Source organism: Notolepis coatsorum (genome assembly GCF_963971535.1).
Source record: "Notolepis coatsorum genome assembly, chromosome: 2".
NCBI lineage: Eukaryota > Metazoa > Chordata > Actinopteri > Aulopiformes > Paralepididae > Notolepis > Notolepis coatsorum.
In genome coordinates, this window is record NC_140166.1 from 155,541,535 (window position 1) to 155,555,174 (window position 13,640).

Here is a 13,640-nt window from a genome sequence, read left to right on the forward strand (position 1 = left end):
ATATTCATGAATATTCGTAGCGTGTGCTTAATATAACTCTGGAGAGTGTGCAAGTGGAATCGTTAAGTTATTTCGAGGTTAATATTACGGTTGTTTAAGTTATTTCGATGTTAATATTAAAGCGCCAACGATTATAAATTGCGTGGTCCAATTGCGTGCGTTGTTACTGAATGACGTTGTGCGACTCAGCCAATCAAAAGCATGCTTATTGGGTGAACAGGAAGTAGTCAAGGAAGCACGCGCTAGCTGGCCTAGTAAACACGTGGATCCGTAAATGCAACGTTGCCTACCAGACAACAACGGGACCGCGTGTTTCTTTTTGTATGGCTGTTCAAACTAATTTTACAGTTCTGCTAGCTACATGCAGTATTTAGCGAGCTGGGTTAGCCGGTTAGTTGGCTTTGAATCCCGGCTGCGGCTAGGTAGCCAGCTAGCTAAATGCACCGCGACGGCGGCGCCCATGTTGATAAAGCGCTTCACATAACAAATCGGTTTTTCTTAGAAACTGCTTATTTTTATAACGTGATTTTTTTCTGTGGTTTATCTAAATACTAATTTGATGCTATGACTATGTTTATATCGCTATATGCTTCATCTCCCCTTGCACTCTTTCTAAGTTGGTTAAGGTTAGAGTTTGTCTTAGAGCATGGCGATAGAACGCCAGGTAGTTTGCAGGCTGTTTGAGACTTAATTGTTCTAGCCAAGTAAATACCACAATTTATGTACCATTACATTGACTATATAGTTAGACGTTTGGTTATATACATGGTATTTTCTAATGAACAATATAACAATAATATAATAATGGACTCTCTTGATATTGATCAAAATGTAGAATTATGCAAGCGTTTCACCCTGCACATTGCAATGCAGCACATTAATGTCGACCCTCCTCTCTTTTTTCTTTCTTTTTCCAGAATCACGTACCAGTTTCAAGAAGCCGCACGTTGCAGCAATTGAAGCAAAGACCTGTTCTAGCCAAGTAAATAGCACAATGTATGTACCATTACATTGACTATATAGTTAGACGTTTGGTTATATACATGGTATTTTCTAATGAACAATATAACAATAATATAATAATGGACTCTCTTGATATTGATCAAAATGTAGAATTATGCAAGCGTTTCACCCTGCACATTGCAATGCAGCACATTAATGTCGACCCTCCTCTCTTTTTTCTTTCTTTTTCCAGAATCACGTACCAGTTTCAAGAAGCCGCACGTTGCAGCAATTGAAGCAAAGACCTGTTCTAGCCAAGTAAATAGCACAATGTATGTACCATTACATTGACTATATAGTTAGACGTTTGGTTATATACAGTACATGGTATTTTCTAATGAACAATATAACAATAATATAATAATGGACTCTGTTGTGAAGGGCCAGATTAAACCGAATATATATATTTATTTATATATATATATTTAATTGTATTTGTATATTCTCTAATATTCCCTGATATCCCTTGTATATTCCTTGTACAATATGCATTGAATATCCATTCTAGCCTACTGAACATCCCATAATAGTCTCCATTCTACTATTGGTCGAGACCTTGGTGCCAGGCTGCCATACCCCTCAGACCCAGTTCAAACGTACCGCTCGACATGTACGAACAAGTCCTAGTTCCGCGTAGGAATTTGGCTACCGCACCACTAATGGGACTATTTGTTCATAGTGCGTATATATACTGCGCTACTAAAGTAGGACTTTCTTTTCAGTCCAGTTTCTTACCCTCCAATAGAGTCACAGACGTAAAGCCTCCCCGCGATGCCACGTGTGGGAGTAAGGCCAAGTTCGGCCTACCATCGGTATTGAGACATCGTGTATATTAATATTTGAATAGTCATATTTGGCACTATATCGTCGAGTTGGACGTAGTCTATTAAGCTAATAATAGTCTGTTAATATATAGTGCTTCGTGCGGTGAGAATACTACCGTAGTCAGTACCCCATCGTTTCGGGCAGAGAACTGGCTGCTTACCCAGGGTGGTTGACCCTATGTGAAGCTGCACCCGAGGAGCCCCAGAGCCGACGAGCGAGTGGACCTGTATACCGGATTATTCTATCGACGACAGCCCGCCTTCCCAGGCACGGATTATGCTTTGGATACTTTGATTATTCTATGGATAAAGACCCCCGACACTACCGTGTGTTGGAACCCCCCCCCCTGGAGAGGACGCAAGGTGAGGAGACGCTCTGCAAGACGAGGTCTCTCCACATCTCTCCCCCGTGGACCGGAGAGAGCCGGCCCACAAAGAGTCCACCTGCTTTCATCTGTGGTCCAAGGATCGCCGGCGCATTGAACGGCACTACAGTGGGTTCACCTGGGATACCCTTGGCCGGACGAGGCAGCTGGATTCTACCCCCCCCCCCCCCTCCTACTCCTGTCGGCTTACAAGCGACCGGATTAACCCCCTCTAGTGTATCCAGCCTATAATCATTAAAGTATCATTGCTGTTATTCCTTAACTATTCCAGGTCGTATATTTACCACCTGCGCCTTCAGAGATTGGACATTATCTATTGATATACCGACGAATACTCCTTGCCATAAAAGTGCATACTATTTCAATTCATAAATGTAATTAAGTGATTAAGTGTTTATTCTACACACCATCGCTGTGTAGGAAATAAAGACCTGTTTCTAATTCGTACATTTGTGTTGGATCCGTTTCATCTACGTGAGAGTGTTCATGATAATATATTTATGCCGTGTACTGGGTGGCCGAATATTAAGTACAAAGGTAGTGGTAGTAAGTATCATATCTAGTAATACAGTCAGGGAATTGTACCCCTCAGTTACAATTGGTCCTTCGAGCCGGAGGGTAATTAGTGTAATATTAATATAGTGTTATTAATATTGAAATGGCCTATGATGAACACTCCACGAAACGATCCTCCTAACCAACGCCCGCAGCGCGAACGACGGCTCCCTCAGTACTTAGAGGCTTACGCTGTCAGTCAACAACCTAGTCTTCTACTAACAGTAAACGCGGTAAAACTAGAAAGTAAAAGTATGTCTAACCCCAACGCCCAGACTACCCCGACCATAGAGGCCCCTACGGGCTCTAATGTAACTGACCAAGTTCACGGTGGGGACCAGTGGGAACCAGACATGACTTCACACCCCGCCAGTACTGAAGAAGTAGTCCCCGATGAGTCCCGGGAGGAATACAACGCTACCGAGAGAGAACTCGGCACGGAAGAAGACGGGGAGAGCACCGTGGAGATAGAGCTCCAAGGCTCCGCAAGGAGTACCCCGAGGGAAGGCTCCCCTATACAACCGCCTTCTCCCAGCGAGGCAGAGAGGACCCTACAGCAGGCATTCCTCGTCAGCCTGAAAGCCTCTACTGAACGCGATAGACTCCAGGGTGAACGCGATCGATTGCAGCTACAGCAACGGAGCGAAGAAGAGCACATACGCCTGGAAATAAGACGCATTCAGATGGAAGAGAATGTGGCCCGAGACCGAGCAGACAGCCAGCGAGCAGCTGCTGGTGCTCTACGGGACGCAGAGCGCGACAGACAGCAAGCGCAACTAATAGAACAGCTGATCAGACGGACAACACCCTCTCCCTCCGCCAGAGGCTCCAGGAACTCGTCTAGACACACCTCCAGGGCGGCATCCCCTAGCCGAGTAAACAACCCTGAACTTGACCAACAGACGAGGTCTATACCCCCCACAGACCACCTCCCCCCACCGGTCCAAGCGAGACCTAGCAACCGGGAAGGAGCAGCATATCCTGTGGAGAGGCTAAACCAGAGACTACAAGCACTGGATGACCTAACTGAAGACGAAGAGGAAGAGGAGGAGAACCGCGCCCGAAGACAGCACAGTACTCTACCGGACCAGGAGGTCCGGTACAGCCCAGGCTATACTCCCGCGGAGCTGCGCTACAGACCCCCGACTCTATACACGGGTGAGCACGACGCACGACCCGCACCGAGGAACAGCACCTGGACAAGCGGGCCATGGTACACTGCCGGTACCAGCCCATACCAAGGAGCGGGAGGAGACTCGCCTAGGAGGCCTCCCCCCCAACGCTCGCCGATGTATCCACAGTCAGCGTCATACATTGGCACGCCTATGGTACCCGACTTCACCCAAGAGAACCGGGCCCAGTATACAGAACTCCGCATGTGTCTGGAGACCATGTTGGTGGATGTATTGGATGAACGCCACAAATACGCCATCCTACTGCAGCACTTAAAGGTGCCCCGCGCACATAATATAGCGCTCGCCTACGCGACTTCCACCACCCCATACACAGCAGCGCTGGTAGCATTGGACCAGAGGTATGGGCGCATATGGGATTACGTGATCCAGGAGATCCGACACATCGACCGCTTACCCCCAGCAATAGACAATCGAGCACTGGACGACCTGTCCATCAGAGTGCAGTCCCTGGTAGGGATGTTGGGAGCGCAAAGAGAGAAGGGGAAGTATGAACTTTACGCCAACTCAAATGTGGAAAGGATCCTGGAGAAGCTGCCGCCCGCTCGTCAGGAGCGCTTTAGGCGGCAGAGGGACCACAGAGACCCGAATGGCCCCGAACCGAACCTCCTCGATCTAGCAGACTTCCTGGCGAGAGAAGTCAGCAGCCTACGGCTAGATACATTCGGACGGAGCACCCCTGGCTCCAGAGAAGGAACCAGACGACTAAATGATGGAAGAAGATCGGTGACTGTGATGCACCAATCGGAGTCAGTACCGAGCAGCAGGAGCCACAGTACCCCCTCCAGAACGGAGAAATGGAAGATAGTGTGCCCCTACTGTGAGAAAGAACACTGGCTAGCGCAATGTGACTCCTTCCCCAAGCTGAACGCGGAGGAAGCAGGTCAATGGATAAAGTCCAACAAGCGCTGTTTTCGCTGTGCGCGCTCACACATGGCAGCCGAATGCCGCTTAAAGAAAAGGTGCACCAAGTGCGATGGAGCCCATCTGGACATACTTCACGACAGTAACAGACGGCGCCCTTCACCTGCACCATCCAGCCGTAAAGCGAGCGTCATGTACATCGATCCCGCCAGCAGCAGTGGAGCCCGAGTACTCCTAAAAGTAGTGCGTGTGACACTAAGCTACCAGAATAAAGTCCTGGACACTTACGCCGTCCTCGATGACGGGTCAGAGAAGACCCTGCTGCTCGCCTCCGCTGCGGCCCAGCTAGGGCTGCGGGGAAGCGAAACCCAAATGACAATTCGGACAATAAGACGAGATTTGAAGACGATAAAGGGCGAGAATGTCTCATTCTCTATCGCAGCAAGCGGCCAGCCTGAGCGACGGTACCAGATTGCAGACGCTTTCACCAGCCAAGAAATAGGACTGTCGCGGTACACATACCCCGTCGCCAAGCTGATGGAGAAATATGCACATCTGCGCAAGTTACCGATCCCGCTCATAGACAATGCTATGCCGACCCTGTTGATAGGCTCCGACCATGCAGACCTCATTGTCCCGATAGACCGGGTTCATACCGGACCCCGAGGCTGTCCTGCAGCAGTCGAGACCCGTTTGGGATGGACTCTCCAAGGCCCGCTCGCCAAATCTCTCAACCGAAGTACAGCCACTAGATGTCTCCACTCCCGAGTCACAGAGGGAGAAACCGCACTCCTGCAACACGTAGAGCGGCTATGGAGCTTGGAACAAATGCCCTTTAAGAATGGAAAGAAAGACATTCGCTCTAAAGATGACATTTACGCCATTCACCTCCTCGAGACAGGGACCAAGAGAGTCCCGGTCAACGGCGTGTTGAGATACGCCACGCCACTCCTGCGGCGAGAAGGAATGCCTACTTTCCACGCCAAGACAGACGCCATAGAACGGTACCTGCTGAACACGGAGCGGCGCTTAGCCAAGAACCCCGCCCAAGAGAGTGTATACCGCGCTGAGATTGAGAAGCTCATCACAGCGGGACACGTCACAAAGATGGACATTAAAGAGGCTGACCAGACCACTGAATCGTGGTACGTGCCCCACCACAAGGTCCATCACAACGGTAAAGACCGCATAGTATTTAACTGCAGCTACCAGATCGGATCCCAAAATCTGAATAAAGAGTTACTGCCCGGTCCCACACTCGGCCCCTCCCTACTCGGCGTTCTACTCCGCTTCCGCCAGGAAAAGGTGGCCATCAGCGGGGACATTAAAGGAATGTTCCTGCAGGTGAGATTAGTAGAGGCGGACAAGCCCCTGTTACGGTTCCTATGGAGAGAGAAGCCAGGAGATGAGCACCCAGCCATCTACCAATGGGAAGTCCTCCCCTTCGGAACGACGTGCAGCCCCTGCTGTGCGACATTTGCACTACAGAAACATGTAGCAGAGGACCCAGCAGCGGACGAAGAGGTCCGACACAGCGTAAAGAACAGCTTCTACGTAGACAACTGTCTACAAAGCCTTTCAACCCAGGAAGAAGCCGAGGCTCTCCTGATTAAACTCCGCGCCTCATTGATCAAAGGCGGCTTTGATCTCAGGCAGTGGGCCAGCAGCGATCCGCAAGTACTGCGCAGCCTCTCCTCCGAGGACAAGGCAGCCAGCAGCGAGACCTGGATGGCTACAATCCCGGGAGAAGCCCAGGAGATGACCCTGGGATTGGTGTGGCGATTCAAAACAGATTCGCTTCACTACAGACACAAGCCCCTGACTACGGAGCAGGGAAGGCCGGCGGCGGCGCCGACCACCAGACGGAGTGTGTACACAACACTCGCCCGACAATATGACCCGCTAGGATGTATTCTACCGTACACCACCAGGGCAAAAATGATTGTACGAGCATTGTGGGACAAGGACCAGGGCTGGGACGACCCCATTCCCGCACACATTGCATCCACCTGGAGAGAGTGGGAGATGGAGCTCCACTCACTCCCAGGCGTTAATATGCGCCGAAGCTACTTCCCACCCACGGTGAGGCCAGAGACATGTAAAATGGACTTACACGTCTTCAGTGACGCCTCAGAGGTCGCATACGGATCAGTAGCCTACTTGCGGGCCCAAGACCAAGGGGGAGAGATCTACACAGCATTTGTCCTCGCCCGCTCGAGAATAGCCCCACGCAAGCAACAATCTATCCCACGTCTAGAGCTCTGCGCAGCCCTAGCCGGAGCGCACCTAGCCACGCTCATCCAACGTGAGCTCACCATACCGGTGTCTAGAACAATCCTGTGGTCAGATTCCACGACGGTACTCGCCTGGATCAAATCGGACTCATGCAAGTACAAAGTCTTCGTGGGAGTCAGAGTCACAGAGATTCAAGACTTAACCGAAGAGTTAACCGGAGAAACAGAGTGGCGCTACGTTGATACAAAACAGAACCCAGCTGACGTCATCACCCGGGGGATGCCCCTGGATGACCTCACCCGTCGCAATGTCTACAGTGACGGCCCCGCATTCCTAAGACTCCCGGAAGGACAGTGGCCCATGCCTATCCCGAGGGAAGCAAGTCCAGAGGAGGTGGAAATTAAGAAGTCTGTGTTCTGTGGATTGAGCACCGTAGCCTCCACCGACCCTAACATAAACGATTGCACGTCCATAGAGAGTGCACAACAAAGAACATTCCTGCGGTACCACCCGGAGTGCAAGTCCCCCGCTGATATGTCAGCGGCTAACTACGAGGAAGCAGAATTGCTTCTACTGCAGCGAGCCCAGAGAGACTCGTTCCCCGATGAATTGGCCTGTCTACAGGGGGGAAAGCCCGTCCCATCCGACAGCAGATTAATTCACCTGGCCCCCGAGAGCGACGCTCACACCCTCATCAGAGTGGGTGTTCGCCTACGCAGAGCCCCCAATCTACCGGATGACATTAAATACCCGATAGTATTGAACTCGAAGCCCCTCGGATATGTCTCCAGTGATGTGGCGGATATCGACCCAGTTACCCCCAACACACTCCTGATGGGGCGGCTAGATCCTGCATTACCCCAGACCATGTACCGGCCTGAAGAAGCGAACGGCCGACGAATGTGGAGGTACAGCCAAGTATTAGCCGACAAGTTTTGGAACAGTTTCCTACTGCACTGCCTACCGTCTCTACAGACCCGCCAGAAGTGGGTAAAGGAGAGAGACAATTTGACAGAAGGAACAGTCGTCATGATTATTGATCAATCACTGCCCAGAGCTATGTGGCCGGCCGGCCGCGTAAGCAAAGTGATCACCGGTGCCGACGGCAAGGTCCGAGCAGCTGAAGTGCTCGTCCAGGGTCGCACTTACACCCGTCCCGTGGCAAGGCTCATAGAACTGCCTCGACTCCCAGACACAATCGATGATGACCATGACCCTACAACCCTATGACTTTGTGAAGTTGACTGACCCCTACAGCAAACCCTTATGTGTAAATAGACAATGCGATTAATCTGTCTCCGTTTAACTGATTAGGTCTGGGACCTATTCAGGGGGTGGCTGTTGTGAAGGGCCAGATTAAACCGAATATATATATTTATTTATATATATATATTTAATTGTATTTGTATATTCTCTAATATTCCCTGATATCCCTTGTATATTCCTTGTACAATATGCATTGAATATCCATTCTAGCCTACTGAACATCCCATAATAGTCTCCATTCTACTATTGGTCGAGACCTTGGTGCCAGGCTGCCATACCCCTCAGACCCAGTTCAAACGTACCGCTCGACATGTACGAACAAGTCCTAGTTCCGCGTAGGAATTTGGCTACCGCACCACTAATGGGACTATTTGTTCATAGTGCGTATATATACTGCGCTACTAAAGTAGGACTTTCTTTTCAGTCCAGTTTCTTACCCTCCAATAGAGTCACAGACGTAAAGCCTCCCCGCGATGCCACGTGTGGGAGTAAGGCCAAGTTCGGCCTACCATCGGTATTGAGACATCGTGTATATTAATATTTGAATAGTCATATTTGGCACTATATCGTCGAGTTGGACGTAGTCTATTAAGCTAATAATAGTCTGTTAATATATAGTGCTTCGTGCGGTGAGAATACTACCGTAGTCAGTACCCCATCGTTTCGGGCAGAGAACTGGCTGCTTACCCAGGGTGGTTGACCCTATGTGAAGCTGCACCCGAGGAGCCCCAGAGCCGACGAGCGAGTGGACCTGTATACCGGATTATTCTACCGACGACAGCCCGCCTTCCCAGGCACGGATTATGCTTTGGATACTTTGATTATTCTATGGATAAAGACCCCCGACACTACCGTGTGTTGGAACCCCCCCCCCCCTGGAGAGGACGCAAGGTGAGGAGACGCTCTGCAAGACGAGGTCTCTCCACATCTCTCCCCCGTGGACCGGAGAGAGCCGGCCCACAAAGAGTCCACCTGCTTTCATCTGTGGTCCAAGGATCGCCGGCGCATTGAACGGCACTACAGTGGGTTCACCTGGGATACCCTTGGCCGGACGAGGCAGCTGGATTCTACCCCCCCCCCCCTCCTACTCCTGTCGGCTTACAAGCGACCGGATTAACCCCCTCTAGTGTATCCAGCCTATAATCATTAAAGTATCATTGCTGTTATTCCTTAACTATTCCAGGTCGTATATTTACCACCTGCGCCTTCAGAGATTGGACATTATCTATTGATATACCGACGAATACTCCTTGCCATAAAAGTGCATACTATTTCAATTCATAAATGTAATTAAGTGATTAAGTGTTTATTCTACACACCATCGCTGTGTAGGAAATAAAGACCTGTTTCTAATTCGTACATTTGTGTTGGATCCGTTTCATCTACGTGAGAGTGTTCATGATAATATATTTATGCCGTGTACTGGGTGGCCGAATATTAAGTACAAAGGTAGTGGTAGTAAGTATCATATCTAGTAATACAGTCAGGGAATTGTACCCCTCAGTTACAGACTCTCTTGATATTGATCAAAATGTAGAATTATGCAAGCGTTTCACCCTGCACATTGCAATGCAGCACATTAATGTCGACCCTCCTCTCTTTTTTCTTTCTTTTTCCAGAATCACGTACCAGTTTCAAGAAGCCGCACGTTGCAGCAATTGAAGCAAATACCTGTTCTAGCCAAGTAAATAGCACAATTTATGTACCATTACATTGACTACAGCACCTCATCACTATGTCATCTTATTCTCGGGCTAAAAGACGTAGAGTCAACAAATTAGTGAGAGAGACAGAGCAGGCTATCCTCACTGATTATAAGTTAATTGTTGCTGCTAATTCAAGGACAAACCATCACTCTTTAGAGAACACAGATCCTGTCACAGCCTATACTGAGTGCCTGCTCGATTTACCAAAGACAGACTTGCCACTAGATTTAACAACTAGATCAGACTTGCCACTAGATTGATCAACTTCAGACTTGCCACTAAACAGACCACTAACTATCAGTGATCAAAGTGAAAATATTGACTCACCAGGTGAGTCAAATGCACATTTTGAAAGTATAGCTGGGGATGACGAAATTGAACCTGAACATGTCTTTGACAGTGATGAGCATAATGAAGATTTCCTCATGACAAGTTTAAAATATTGGGCAACATCCTATTCAGTCTCTCTGGTTGCACTATCATCTTTGCTGTCCTTTTTGAAGATGTTTCACCCCACCCTTCCTAAAGATGGAAGAACATTGCTAGGAACACAAAAACATGTGCCTACCACTAAGATTGAAGGGGGAGAATACTATCATTTTGGTTTAGTCAAAGGGGTGCTTTCACGGTTGGCATGTTTGATTTTACCGGCAACTCTGACAACTCTTAATTTACAGTTTAATATAGATGGTTTACCTTTATTCAAAAGTTCTAAACTTCAGTTTTGGCCCATACTTGGAAGTCTCAAATGTGACTACACAAAGTCCCCATTTGTTGTTGGCATTTTTTGTGGTCTCAGCAAGCCAAAGAGTGTTTTTGAGTACCTAGAGCAGTTTGTCAAAGATCTTCAGAATGTACTGTCTAATGGCATTATTTATAATGACAAGCAATTTGATGTACAGATTTCTTCTTTCATTTGTGATGCCCCGGCTAGAGCTTATATTAAGCAGACCAAGGCATTTAATGGCTATTCTGGTTGTGACAAGTGTTTTCAGGAGGGTGTATGGAGAAATAAAATGACATACCCTGAAACAAAAGTCAGACTTAGGACAGACTCCAGTTTCTCAGACATGGTTGATGAGGCACATCACAATGGGACGAGCCCTTTAACAGGTTTAGTTAAGATGGTTTCTATGTTTCCAACTGATTACATGCATCTCTGTTGTCTCGGAGTTACAAGGAAACTGCTTAATATATGGTTAAAGGGGAAGAATTTGGCAACAAGGGTCCCTTCCAAAACTGTACAAGCCATTTCAGGTAAACTGCTAAAGCTACGTCCCTACATGCCTTGTGAATTTAACCGTAAACCAAGGGAACTGTCAGAGTTAGATCGCTGGAAAGCTACTGAGTTGCGATCCTTCATGTTGTATTGGGGTCCTGTTGTTTTGAAGGATTCCCTCCCCAGTGAGCTGTATGACAACTTCATGTTGTTTTCTGTTGGAATGTACTTGTTGCTGTCCCCTAGTATTTCTGAGGAAATGTTGGCCTTTGCGCACAAGTTGATGGTTTCTTTTGTTGAACACTTTGGGACAGTGTATGGAAGAGGTGAAATTGTGTACAATGTACACCAGCTTATTCATTTGGCTGAGGAATACAGGAAGTTTGGCACTCTAGATAATATCTCAGGATTCCCTTTTGAGAACTATCTTGGACAAATTAAGCATCTTCTACGCAAGCCACATCAGCCTCTACAACAGGTAGTGAAAAGGTTGTCTGAAATTCCACATGTTGGATCCCCATGTCCCACAGATGATCCAATTTTGCGTAATATTCACACTGATGGGCCTGTCCCCCCACAGTTTACTTCTTCACAACAGTACAGGAAGGTCTCCACTCATCGGTTTACTTTGTCCACAAAGAAAGGAGACAATTGTATTGAGGTTGGAGATGGATTTGCATTAGTAGAGAATATTCTTAAATCAGAGGAAGAGGTATATATAATTTACAGAAAGTACAGACACAAACAGCCATACTACATGTATCCCTGTGAATCATCATACATTGGTACATACAAGGTCAGTGGCTTGCAAGAAGATATAGGGATAGGTAAACTTCGCTATATCAAGCGCAAATGTCTTCTCTCTCCAGACGGAGATGGTGCCATTGCAATACCACTACTTCATTTAACAGCATAACCATACTGCCCTACAAAGCTAAAGTGCAGTAACTATATTGACACACTGACTCTAACGTCGGATTTCGGGGCATAACTTACCTCATTAATAAATACACAATTAGTACAATATTACATGTACACAGATAACATGTTTGGCTGGCCAATTGAAACGCTTAAAGGAAAACTCCAACATTTTGTGAAATTAGCTTATTTAACATCTTCCCTGGAGTTGGACAAGAAGATGCATACCTTTTTCGTCTCTCTGCATGCTTTGGGCTTAGGGAACGCCTGGACCGTTAGCCTAGCTTAACTTCATCACTGGAAGTGGGGCAGACATCTAGCCTAGTTCACTACAGTCAGGAAATATACTCCAAATACAACTCCCAAACGTTCCTGTAAACATGTTGTGACCTGTGTGTTTACCCCGTCTCCCAGTCACACAAGTCACACGAGTCTCCCAGTCACATGAGTCTCGTGTGACTGGGAGACTTTTGTGACTTGGAGACTTGTGTGACTTGTGTGACTTGGAGACTTGTGTGACTTGTGTGACTTGGACTTGTGTGACTTGTGTGACTTGTGTGACTTGGAGACTTGTGTGACTTGGAGACTTGTGTGACTTGTGTGACTTGTGTGACTTGGACTTGTGTGACTTGTGTGACTTGTGTGACTTGTGTGACTTGTGTGACTTGTGTGACTTGGAGACTTGTGTGACTTGTGTGACTTGGAGACTTGTGTGACTTGTGTGACTTGGACTTGTGTGACTTGTGTGACTTGTGTGACTTGTGTGACTTGTGTGACTTGGAGACTTGTGTGACTTGTGTGACTTGGAGACTTGGACTTGTGTGACTTGTGTGACTTGGACTTGTGTGACTTGTGTGACTTGGAGACTTGTGTGACTTGGAGACTTGTGTGACTTGTGTGACTTGGAGACTTGTGTGACTTGTGTGACTTGGAGACTTGTGTGACTCGTGTGACTTGGAGACTTGGACTTGTGTGACTTGTGTGACTTGGACTTGTGTGACTTGTGTGACTTGGAGACTTGTGTGACTTGGAGACTTGTGTGACTTGTGTGACTTGGAGACTTGTGTGACTTGTGTGACTTGTACTTGTGTGACTTGTGTGACTTGGAGACTTGGACTTGTGTGACTTGTGACTTGGAGACTTGTGTGACTCATGTGACTTGGAGACTTGTGTGACTGGGAGACTTGTGTGACTTGGAGACTTGTGTGACTTGTGTGACTGGGAGACGTGGTAAATACACAGGTCACAACATGTTTACGGGAACGTTTGGGAGTTGTATTTTGATTGTATTTGGAGTATATTTCCTGACTGTAGTGAACTAGGTTAGATGTCTGCCCCACTTCCAGTGATGAAGTTAAGCTAGGCTAACTGTCCAGGCATTCCCTAAGCCCAATGCATGCAGAGAGACGAAAAAGGTATGTATCTTCTTATAACTCCAGGGAAGATGTCAAATAAGCTAATTTCACAAAATG